The sequence below is a fragment of the Sceloporus occidentalis genome, unplaced genomic scaffold, assembly GCF_023333645.1.
Source record: "Sceloporus occidentalis isolate IW3139 unplaced genomic scaffold, rSceOcc1.0.p SCAF_2, whole genome shotgun sequence".
Classification (NCBI taxonomy): domain Eukaryota; kingdom Metazoa; phylum Chordata; class Lepidosauria; order Squamata; family Phrynosomatidae; genus Sceloporus; species Sceloporus occidentalis.
Genome location: NW_028316982.1, coordinates 247,843,581 through 247,856,712, shown reverse-complemented (window position 1 = coordinate 247,856,712; position 13,132 = coordinate 247,843,581). Strand labels below are relative to the sequence as shown.

Genomic DNA, 13,132 nt, shown 5'->3' with positions numbered 1-13,132 from the left:
CAGAAATGACTTCAAAACAACAAAAACAACACAAAACCAAAAACAACAACAATAATATTGGAAGAAATCAACCAACTCTAACTCTGTCTTCAAAAGAAAAGCTTATAATATTAAATGCCTAGTTTGTTGCATATTTATTTTCACAGAAATTTATAAATATTTTCTTGTTCAGAAAATTTAATCAAATAAATATATATATTTATGTTCTATCCACCCAAGTAGCTTGATGAGTCACATGGTGATGGTGAAATGTCTTGTGCTACTATTTTACCATCAGAACTGAATACGGAGAAACAGAATGGTTCCCAACAACTATCAGGTCAGAATGCACAGAGAAGCCATTGAAATTCACAAACACCTGTACAACTTCAACAGGAAAGAAAAAACCTGAAAGTTAAGAAAGTTTGGCTACCAGTCCTGAAAAACACCAAAATAAGGACCAAACAAATGCAAAGGAGAACCACCCAGGGTCAGGGGGGTTTCCCAGCAGACAATGGATCACTATTTAAATAGACACCCTGAGGCCTTGTCATTCAACAACAGAACAATATACAGATTAACATATACTGTACCGGTAAATAATTTCCTCTCAACCAACAGTATATATACCCTAATCGCTTCCATGCCAGCATTCTCTGAAGATGCCAGCCACAGTTGCCGGCAAAATGTCAGGAATAAACTCTTCCAGAACATGGCCATGATGCCCGGAAAACCCCCAAAAAACTATGGATGCCGGCTGTGAAAGCCTTCATCTTCAACACTGTAGGAAACTTGGAATTGATGTTTGAGGGAGAAGCCTTTCCCTGGTGCCCTCCAGGTGTGTTGGTTGACAAATCCTGCCATCACTAACCAGTGTAGCAATTGCAGTGGTCCTACATATCAAGAGGGGAACAGGTCCAAGGATACTGTTCTGTAACATTTAGTTCCACCCTAGTTGTGAATGTGAACTAGTTGTGAATGAATACATATCTAGCGAGACATAATTGTTTTCTCTCAGTATGAACTACAGTCTGGGACAGCTTTTCATGCAATACTTTATTTGCTAGTGCTTCCTTTTTCACGTCTATGTTTTATAGAACTATATGACAATAATCCTTCATTTTTAACTTCCATTTTGCCTTTGTTGACATATAAACAGACATTCACGTTTTCAAGGAAACAAAGCCTTGCACATGCATGCACCTGTCCAGCTTCCAAGGTATGAAGTAGACAGGAACAAGATCTTCTGTAATACAGTATAAAATATGAAAACCTAAAACCACACAAAGAATGGCTTTATGATTGCCATAAACCTACTAACTGCATTCCACAATAAACATATTCCACATAGGAACAGGATGTTCTCAATCACTATTCCAAATGGTCAGTTATGAAGAAAGATGTTGCTTAAACTTTAAAAAGGAAAAGTTGTTTCAAACTCTTGCCCCCTCCCTTTGCAAGTGGACAATTCAGTCCTCAAAACCTCTCCATATCACAAATAGGAATGGAAGGGGGAGGAGGGAGAAGTTATGGAAATAAGAGAAGCTATTCATGAAAACATTCATGTTTTGAATGCCTTTCTTTGTACATCTCTGTCACAGTCTTTAGACCTTCTTCCAGCTGAACACCAACAATCCTGTATCTCTGTTGTGAACATTAAGCACCAAGGTCTATAAATGCATTTATTTATTAAGCTTATATTGTGACTTTCCTCCCAAGGTAGCATAAAAGGCCTCCCATGCCTATTTTATCTTTATAGCTACTCTTTAAGTGACTTTCCTATGGTCAGCCCTGAGAGCTTCACAACTCTGAGTTAATCCAGTATTATTCCCATTTTAGAGACTGAGAAATTAAAGGAAAAAGTAGACCACAAAGCAGCAGACACCACATTGGAAGGAGTTCACAGAAACTTATGGTACAAACTTCTTTTTCTCAATTTGTCTCAAAGGTTTTACAGGATTCCCTTATACCTTTTTACAATCTTCAGAATTTATAGGTTCACATTGTATGGAACTTGTTAAGAGGTCTCATGAGAGCCAGTGTGGCGCAGTGGTTTGAGCACTGGACCACAACTCTGGAACTCAAGAGTTCAATTCCCTGCTTGAGCATAAAAATCCACTGGGTGATCTTGGGCCAGTCACATTCTTCAGCCTCAAAGAATGGCAATGGCAAACCATCTCTGAAGAAATTTGCCAAGAAAACCCTATGATAGGTTCACCTTAGGGTTAAAAATGACTTGGAGGCACACAGGAACAACAAATGGAGAAATATTCTTCCACAAATCCAATTCTATGAATGGAACATCATCCAGAATACATTGTAAACTACCTAGAAATAATTAGTCCACAACTTAATGGTACATTTAAAAAAAAACATTTTCTAAAGTATCTTTGGCAAGATTGGGCTCATACTTTCTGTTGACAAGGTAATGAACTAGAAAAGGCTGGAAAAGTGCATGCTTCTTGTAAGAAATATCTTATGTGCAGCTTTAATGCAATACCCCACTACAAACTGGCACGTAGCTTGTGCATTCCACAGCACTGTGTCACACTTCCCTGACCTATAACATGCTAAAAATTACTGGCATTAACAGTCCTCTGGCGTAGGGTGTCTTTTGCAACTATGAAAACAGAGCAGTTTTAACGTCTGTTAAACTTATCTCTTCAGCAATGGCATTCACAAGTCACACAATTACCCTATCCTATTTAGCCACTTGCCATCAGGTCAGGTATGGTAGACAAGGCTCTCAGACCTCTTTCAAACCAGTCCCTGTTGCTTAAATGCCTGATAACTCTCTCCTACCCTTTTTCTGCTACCATCGTGTATATAAACCAACACACTGCAGTTGAAGCTAGTGTGGACGAGGACAGTGCCTCTCCCTACCAAATTACTATCATTATAAAATTAGAGCCAGGGAAGCTGTCATTCCTGCTAAATTCCATTTTAAAGGAAAATCTGGGATGGGAGAGGAAGAACTAGCAAATAATTTTTTTGACTTATTTCTTATCTATTTATTGCTTACCCTACTTTACTCCAAAGCAAGGTACATTTTGTCACCCATTACAAGTTTCAGCCAGTGATCTCATGAATTGTTGATCCAAGACTACATGAAGATGTAGAATTGCTAAAAAGTAAATAAGCATGGAACTAATCTGGAAGCCTACCAGTAGATTCATGTAAGCTGTATTTTAAAAAATAATAAAAAATTCAGATTGATTACAATTGGGTACAGCCTATATGTACAGTTAGTGCTTTCCTACTCTAATCAAAACCATTAGCCTAGGCTATCAATAAGAGGGAATGTTTCTACTAATCACAGAAACCTTCCAAGAGGAACTGCTACACCCTGATACTATTGTGATACCACTTCCTGTTGCATTAGTAGTACTCTCAACCTTTTAGTTGGAAGCGACCTTTTAAAAAAAGCGTTGGAATGAACAAATGGTCAATTTTTCAATGACCTGTTGAAGCCATTTCCTTTTTTTTCATAACAAGACTAAGTTCTCACAATTCTGCACATTCCTTTAGATCTCTTACTGCTCCATTTCCCTTTAACATAGCCAAAAAAAACCAAGGACAAAAAATAAAACAAAAATGCAGTCCAGTGGTTATCTTTACAGGGGATTTTGGTATACTTTGTAGACCTGCTTATATCCACGTTTTATTCCAGAAAAACACAAATTTCATTCCATTCTTTTAACTATGATATTGCACTTAACATGAATTATTCTAATCAGAGCTTGTAAAAAAAAACCTAGCCCATTTAGGTAATAAACTAAATGAGGGAAAATCATGCAATGTAATATGTGAATGTTAGGGCATTTGGGATTTTTACAAAACATGTCAGACTGTCACAAGAGCAAGCCAGTTTACTAGCACTCATTATTATTATTGCTATTTATACTTAAAGGAAGGAGGAAGAAAAACACTGTCAGCCCTAACAGCCAGTTTGCTACACTTCTATGTTTAGATCTCCAACAGATAAAGAACAGCTTTTTTTCCCAAGCAACCTCATTTTCTTTTAGGCCTTAAATGGTTTTCATCATGAAAATGTAGTTGAACATACTCCAGTCTTTCTAGTGATTTTGGTTAAGTTATTCAACTTAAATGTAAAAAAAAACCCACGTTTTTTCAGGGATGGAAAACGGATGTAAAGAAATATTGTCTTTAACCAATTTTTTAAATGAAAAAACTGCAGTGAATTCTTCAGCTATGGAGAAAATTCACCTTCTCAACTGAACACTCATGTAGGAGTACAGGCATACCTCAGTGAAGAGAGCTTCTGAGAAAGATACTACTTTTTACAAAGTCTTTTTATACCTGCCCAAATCTCCTTGTCCTCTGTTTAGCTGCATTTTTTAAAACAGCATCAACACTGAGAAAATGGTTAAGGAGGGCTGGAGAAACAGAGACATTTGGAGTTGGGTTGTAGCAACGTGACTGCAGTAAACAATGTAGGATTCTTTTCCAGCTAGATCCTGAATGCCTTAGTGAGCATGCAAGAACAACAAACAGAGAAAAAAGGGGAAAGCACATAAGCCTGCCTCATCAGCTATTCTCAGCATGTTAAAGAATGAGCTATATGGATGGCCACTAATACAGAAATCATCAGAAAAGTAAAGGCTGGTGAAAGGAAAAAAACATCCCTGGATGTGTTTTGGAAGAAGCCTCCAAGTGGCCTCTAGAAGGTTCAAAATGCTTTTGTTTACTTATGCATGGCTTACCTGATGTCATTTCATTTCACATGTACCGGTACATATAATCAGTTTTAAATAAGAAGTTTGATGAGATGTGCTGCTCTTCTATTTTGCCTTTTTTGGGGGGAGGGGGTGATATATCTATCCCTATTCTTTCCACATACCTGGGAGGTGGCTGAACAAGCTCTGTGCATGAATTTTACTAGTGCAGCCTCTGGACAACTCTTGGTTAACTTCCTCCATCTGCAAATGACATTAGCAGGTAAAAAAGGAGAAAAGAACCATTGACTTATGTGTGATTTGATTATTGGCACTTAACAATTCAATTTCAGAAGCAGTCTCACACAGAGTTTGAGAATTTTACTTTTTGGACTACCAATGTCAAGAATTCCACTGGTTAGCATGGCTACATTCCCATGATGGAAAAAAGTAACTTTTCCAAGCTCTTTTTACATTCTAGAAGCACAGTCTTTTGAATTTGTTACAGCTGATACAATAAAGCATAAGTGAAAATCAGCTGACTCTTCAAATGTTGTTGAACGGCAGTTCCCAGCATTCTTCACCACTGGTTATTCTGGCTAGGCTGTTGGGACTTGCATTCTAACCCCATCTGAGCGGGCCCCAAATGAAAACATTTACTGAGATGCTTCTAGCCCATAGTAACATATGTTGCCATAAATTTGCTAGACCTCAAACCCTTCTTGTTGGTTCTGCTCTTTATTTTAAGACTGTCAATATCCTCTTTAGACTGTGGTACCCAGAACTGGACAGAGTACCATAGATGAAGGTCCAAATTACTGTTTGGTCTTTTATATTCACTATATTTTATCTTACATTTATTTCTCATGGTGGCTTATACCTGACAAGATCCTAAAGTGCAAAGATATACACTGAACACTAAAGTTAGGATCAGATCAACCAAGCCATTGTAATCCCCTTCACCACATAGAATGTGACATCTGGACAATGAAGAAACTGGACAAAAAGAAAATCAATTCATTTGAGATGCAGTGCTGCTGAAGGGTGCTGAGAATACCATGCATGGCCAAAAAGACAAACAAATGGGCCCTAGAACAGATCAAGCCTGAAATTTCCCTAGAATCCAAGATGATCAAAACTCAGGCTGTTGTACTTTGGCCACATCATGAGAATACACAGCTTACTGGAAAGACAATAATGTTAAGAAAGGTTAGTAGGACGAGAGGAAGATATAGACAGACCCAATTAGGGAGGTCAAGAGACTGATCATACAGGACCTGAGCAGAGTGGTTGAGGACAGGAGGACATGGCGATGTCTCGTTCACAGGATTGCCATGAGTCGAGGTTGACTTGAAGGTAGTTGACAACAATAACAGATATTTTCACAAGGTGCATCCACAAGCACCAACTTTCAAGCTCCTGGAAAGGCACCATGATTAATATAAGAGGCATCTCCTTTCCTATGGGGCATCTGGGTATCAATAGAGCCCCACTGTTCTCAATTCTGGCTGAACACAGAATTTGGAAGCACACATGCAATCTAACATTTTGACAAGTGCAACAAGTGAAGTTCCAGATGCCACTGTGAATAGAGGGAACAGGTTGGCCTTTCACTGAGGCAACAACTACCGATGCAAGACTCTTTTGAGTCCTGGTAGGAACAGATGGCCAAACCCAATGCAGCTTTTAAGCATGCAATTACCCCCCCCCCCAAAAGGGGGGGTTAAAGGGCCATGTCTGCATTTGTAGATCCTGTGAGAGGGGTGACTACAGTGAAAAAAGAGAGAAGTATGTGTTTTAGACATATTGCCCTTTGAAAAATTCTTCCAAAGATTCAGAATGTTACAATTTTGAAACACCCTTGTGTGCTGAAATGGGTCCAGACTGAGGAGGGGGATTTTATGAATGTTTTATGTAAACAGAGACACATGGACTTCTGAACCATGTTTCTGAATCATATACTTAAATTTGTACAGTGGGCCCTTGTTATCCACTGAGGTTTGGTTCCAGGACCCCCATGGATAACACAATCCATAGATGCTCAAGTTCCTTTAAATATAATGGCACAACAAAATGGTGTCCCATATATAAATGGAAAATCAAGGTTTGCTATTTGGAATTTATACTTTTTTGGAATATATTCAAGCCATGGATACTCGAATCCATGGATAAAAAAATCCATGGATAAGGAGGACCGACTGTATGTTAATTTGGCCCCAAAAGCCAACAAGCAAAACAAGGTGCCTGCAATCATACTTGCATTGTCCAGGAGGCTGAAGGAACTTCTTGAAAGAGTTGACCATTTCAAAGGAAAAACAGAGGAATGCAGAACACAATTCCAAACTGACTGTGATTATGCCCTGCTACTGAGCTTTCAAGTTAATTAGAATCCTACATTGTTCTGGAAGCGTGTGCCAGAGACAGAGATAGCTTCACAAGCATTCCTCTCTCTTTGGCAAGATATTAGCCTTCTTTTGAGGGGCCTACATTACAGAGTTGTGTGTGCACAGCCCCGTGACTAACTGCGGTTGTGTATGCTAACAGTGACTCAGTGTTAAAAGAATGGTGTCAACTCTGAAAAATGAAACAGAGCTGATTCTGTGTAATGGCCAGAAGATTTGCTGAAACATCTGATGCATAGAGAGGGCTTCACATGTCATCAGAGAATCAGAGAACTGTAGAGTTCAAAGGAACACCAAGGGTCATATAGTGCATCAATGCAAGAATCTACACCTAAAGCTTCCCTGGGCACATGGCCATCCAACCTCTGTTTTACAAACTCCAACAAAGAAGAATCCACCACTTTCTGAGGTAATCCATCCCAATGTTAAACAGCTCTTATCATCATCTTCTTTATGTCTAGATGAAATCTCCTCTCTTATAATTTGAATCCATTTGTCCAGGTCCTACCCTCTGCTGCAGCAACAGAAGACAAACTTGTTCTGTATTCTTTGTCACAATGCCAGGCTCGTAGCTAGGCTGGGGCAACCGGGGCACCATCCTGGATCCCCCAGCCAAAGGGGCCCCAAAGAGATGTGGCTTCTTTGATCGCCGCAACAGGGGCACCATAAGCGCCCTAGAGCAGCACTGCGGCGTCTCTTGTGCACCATGCCGTTTCGATGCAACGCACGAGCCACGTCATCGACACGCGCCCCATGTAAATAGCGGTGCACCAAGATGGCGCTCATGGCACACAGTAGGACTCGGAAGCGAGCCTAGAATTGGCCCCAGGCTCATCTAATTTTCTTTTCCCCCAAAACACACACGTAACCATACAAGTATGTTTGAACATTAAAAAATATAGGTCCCCCGAATGTACTTTCTGCCCCAGGACCCCTAAATTACATATATATAAACCCTGTTCCATAAACCCATTAGTGACTGTAAATGGGTCCCAATATGATGTTAGGCAAATAATTCTATAGTAGTACAGGTAAATTCTACAGATAATGCCAGTTAAACAGGAGTTGCCCCAATGGTCTCAATGAAAAAGGGTTAAACGTAGAAGTAGATGAGGAACCAACCACGGCACATTATAGATGGTTTATTGGGTGTGCTAAAATTAATGTGCTAACAGTTTCAGCGCCTTCTCTTTTAAACTTCAACAAACAATATAAGGGAGGTATATGTTGTAACTATTTCAAGGAAAGCATTATGATAAAAGTAGTTTTCACCTAACACTTTAAATTTGTTTGAATATAATATTTAGACCATAGTTTTTGTTATTTATTATTTCTAACCAAATAGTAAGCATTTGAAAGGTGTGTCATATTGAAGATGCAGCAAGATTGTTTTCTCCTGCTCCAGAGACTAGGACCCAGAACAATGGATGCAAGCTACAGGAAAAGAGATTCCACTTTAACATTAGGAAGAACTTCCTCACAGTAAGAGCTGTTCAACAGTGGAACACACTCACTCCCTTGGAGAGTGGTGGAGTCTCCTCCTTGAAAACTCCTTCTTTGTTTTCAAACAGAGGCTGAATGACCATCTGTCAGAGATGCTTTGATTGTAAGTTCCTGCATGGCAGAATGGGGTTGTGGACTGAATGGCCCTTGTGGTCTCTTCCAACTCTATGATTTCTATTCAAATATTTATAGGTTACTGTGACAATTGTGTTCAGTAAACAGAAGTAATACCATGTAAACATTTTAAATCAGTTCATACTTTACTTAAGACATTGGAACTTTTCAATAAAATTTCCCAAAAACCCACAGCCTTGCTTCCTACAGGACTTCTTGTGATTGTGGGATGTAGACTTTGATGCTGCACATAGCTTCTCATCCCTCCCTCCATGATCTAGTAGGAGAACTATGCAAAACAGCACATCATCATAATAATTACTATCACTTCCATTATTATTTAAAATAATAAAATATTAAAATAAAATATATAGCACTCAAAGCAGTAGAAAACATGGTAAAAAACAAGTTAAAAATAAAAACAAATTAGACAGTAAAACCACTGACATCACCACAGCGACGGGAGGGGGGGAATCACAATATTCAGTAAACATAAGAAAAAAGCTTGAAAAGCTAGCTTGAAGATGAATATTCATATATTTCCTAAAAACAGTAAAAAAAAAAATGGGTACTGATTGTAATTCTGAGGGGGGCTGCATTTCCCTAATAACATATACAATCTTCGGTTTGCAAAAAGTAATTTCCATTGGGTAGGGATACTCTTTTTCTTTTAAAAATTCAGGATATGCATGGTTTTAGGTATTTACATAAGCAAATAGAGTTGGGAAATCTTGTAGTATGGAGTGGTTCTGCTTCACTGTTCTGTCTACCCAGCGAGCCAGCCCCACTTTCAAGATATGCCATTCCATTCTCCTTCTTAGTTTTCCATTATCCCTATTCGACAAACATTTAACAATCCATGGCGCTGAGCACAATGCATCCTCACTGAATCAGAACTTCAGGTGGGGGAGGGGAGAAACATATTACCACATTGTTGTCCTCTATGTTGGTGTGTGCGTGTGTACGCGCGCACACTCTCCTGCAAACCCACAGCAACCTGCCAAGCCTGATGAAACCTCCCTGGAATGCATGGGTGGTGCCATTTTCACTACATAAGCATCAGTACTCATGCTTGAACATCAGAAATAAGACAGCATAAGCACATTGTTTCAGCAAAATGTGGGAAGCCCCTGAGCTGAGAGTCCAGTTGCAGCTGTTGTGCCATTTGCTGCAGAACCTTGCTAAAAGTTTGCAGAAGATACTGCCAGATCTACCGTTTTAAAATACACCCATACATTTCCCCCAAGAAACCATCATAGCCAAGCTATGGCAATTTGTATCTCTTCAATAATCCACATCAGCATAACATTTTGTAGTGGAAGCAGGAAGCCTGTCAGCCTTTCGTTCTGAAAGAGAGAGAGGGAAAGAGAAGGAACTAGAATTCAGACCTCTTCAGGCTGATGAACAGATCCAATCATCTGCTCAATTGCTTCTATTCAGTACAATTAAAATATTTAAAAAAGCTACTATCTACAACTGCATGCAACATTCCTCATCTAATTGCTTGGGGTGTTTCCAAATGGATTAGTGATCTGCTAGAAGCATGTCTGCAATCCTGTGCCAGTATTTGGTAACTATTGAAAGCTGCATTTTCAAGTTCAGCAAGTTTTGTTTACCAGCAGGCAGACAACTAACAGCATTTCTGACTTCATATTTTCATGGTGAGTTAAGGCCATGCCTTTTTTACAAGTTCTTCAAGTCCTGAAACTATTTGCACTGATATTTTCTTTCAGTTGAAGACATCACATGTTATTTGTTTTACTCATCTTTGAAAGAGAAACAATTATACTGTGAGATACATCCAGCTGTTGGGAAATGAACAAACTTGGCTCTAAAAAAGTATTTTCAGTTTTTGCTGTTGTTAAGACCTACTCTGGGTACACATTATTTGCAATACTTAGCTCTTAAAAACACTTAAGAATCCTTAAAAAACTATTTTATTTCTCCACAATGGGATAAATCTTAATCTTAAACCCTGGTGATTTAAATAGGTTTGGGGGGGAGGGTGTAAAACACATTTAAAGTTCAGTCTGAAAAAAAAAAGGTTGTGGTATTCCAAGGTAAGAAGCATCCATTTTTGCTTTAAAAATAAGTGTAGTGCCTCATGATATCAGAACCAGATTCTGGTTTCTTAACAAGCAAAAGTCAGGAACACATCCTGCTCAAGAAATTTGGAACCACTCCAACTAAGCAATCACTTCCTATATTTCCCTAAGGATAAAGTTGGTGAAGAGATGCAGAAAAAAGACCAGTAACAAGAGACACTGCATGGCCAAGGAATGAGCCAACCTAAATACCAACTGCAGCAAGAAAAGAAAGGTGCTGATGGGAGGGGATTAATTGCTCAGGAACTATTTGCTAGCTGGACAAGACAATCAGAAAGTGTGATATCTTCCTGATGTATCAAAGATGTCACGGATAGTTGTTCATCAAAACACAAGAGCAATACCTCTATCTTCTGATTCATATGGGCACCAATAGAATTGCAAATGACACCTTAGAGTAGATCATCTTGGACTATGAAGCCCTGGGCAGTAAAGTGAAGAATTTAGAGGCAGAGGTGGTATTCTTGTCTACTCAACCAGTGGAAAACAAAAGATCACACAGGGACTGGAAGATTCTGCAGGTGACTGATTGTGTTGATGGAAGAGGTCTGACTTCTAGGGCCATCACCATCCTTTTTAAAATAAAAGACTACTGACTACAGGTGGTCTGTACATCACAAATAATGTAGTTGGCAAAAGCATGGCAAATCTGATCAAGAGAACTTCAGAATAAATCACGAGGGGGGGATGGAGATAAATAACTTAAAACATCTGTCCAAAAGCAAGCTCTAAACACAGGATGCAAATTCTAGAGCAGAAGCTAAAAGAGAGCATGGGAACCCCAGTAAAACTTGCAGTAGAATAAAAGATGAGAACAACCAATGCACAGTGTTTGGAAAACAAATAAGATAAGCTCAAAGTGTTAGAGCATGACTTTATAGGTATAATGGAGACTTAGTGGGATGACTCCCATGATTGGAATATAACAATAGAAGATTGAATCTATTCAAAAAGAATAGTCAGGGAAGAAAAGGAGGTGGAGTAGCATTATATGTGAAAGACAAATTCACTTGTACAGAAATCCATGCAAATGATCAAACGGGACCAATGGATAGCATTTGGGTAAAAGTAAATAGAGAAAAGAATATTGAAAAATTGTCAAGCTGTGGAATTTTTTTTAATCAGGGATAAACATGAGAAGAAGGGGGGGAAGGAGGAAGAGAAAATTAAAGAGAACCAGAAACTTGAAATGCTTAGGAGCTGAAAAACCTCTAAAGAACAAGGATCAGCAACAAGAGCTTAAAGCTAGTCCTAAGAAAGCGCCAGTATTTACTGTTGATCTTTTGGGACTTGACAGTCCTGTTGATTACAAATTGAAGTTTTGTCACTTCAGCTACAGAACTCAATGATGACCTGGAATGGTTTCTAACCTTTTACCAATCATTTCTGTACCTCATTCCCCAGAGTACTTCCACTAACCCAGTAACTTCCACTCTGCCTACTGCATCAGGAGATCTTGATCTGTTCACTGAACAAATAAAGAAAACAAAAAACAAACAAACAAAAAACAACGCTGCTCCCCAAGAACTCCATCATGTCACTTGTATGGCACAGGAACTATGACATTGGCATATGCTCCAGGTGTATTCATGCAACTGTGGCCTTTGCCCTTTACTTCCCAACCAGCAGCACATTTTCAGGCGTTTCCAGCCATGGGAGTGCCTGTACCTGCAGCCCCTGAGAAAATGGGAAACAGGATTGGATAGAGGTGCCTTACATAGGAGGTGCCTTACATAGGACAGAATGCAGGCATAATGGTTGGCATGGGCATTCCAAATGGCTTTTCTGTCCTCACACAAATTGTTGCTCTGAGACTTCCTCAAAATGTTGGTGAACCACAAGTAACAATGGGGATGGAGCAATTGATCTCCTCCACAGAAATGTGGCATGCAGCAAAATCAATAAACTCAATTGGATTTTTCTCAGATGAATCAGCAAAGCAGCTGGAATGAATCTGAATTGTTCCAGCAACATGATGGGCTCTGTTCAGCCCTCAAATACAGTCGCAAGATGGACTGGAAGTTCCTCAGGCGAGAGTCTCAGCACACAACTGTGGAAATTAAAACTGCAGTAGAGGCTTCATGTAGATCAAGACCTGACATTCCACAGTGAAATACATCTAGTTTTCTTGGACTGCTTATATTAATATTTTCTTGTTCATATTAAGTAGTAATCTTAACTACCGTAACGATTTTATGGTCTATATAGGTACCAACTTTAAAAATTTGATGTAGTGAAATGCAGGTTGAGCACATCTATCATCAATAGCTGTTTTATTCCACAATACATTTGATTTCATAAAGTATGTATCTCAGAAGAGCTGTTTGACTAACAACATACTCAAATTTTTTCA

The 13,132-nt window shown here is 39.1% G+C and overlaps 1 protein-coding gene and 1 pseudogene across 6 annotated transcripts in view; one reads left to right on the top strand and one right to left on the bottom strand.

The window, feature by feature from the left end:
* Nucleotides 1-13,132, bottom strand: part of LOC149319944 (serine/threonine-protein kinase LATS2-like) — a 61,412-nt gene that overhangs the window by 26,273 nt on the left and 22,007 nt on the right. The window contains exon 2 of one of the 6 annotated variants that reach the window (XM_089512633.1): nt 9,602-10,020. The exons of 4 other annotated variants lie outside the window; for them this stretch is intronic. The gene's annotated coding sequence lies outside the window, so the exon portion shown is untranslated. Of the gene's footprint in view, nt 1-4,703; nt 4,971-9,601; nt 10,021-13,132 lie in introns of those variants that run through there. One more of the 6 variants, XM_089512631.1, reaches the window with a different exon arrangement.
* On the top strand, nt 11,913-12,853 carry LOC149319945 (stromal membrane-associated protein 1 pseudogene; annotated as a pseudogene).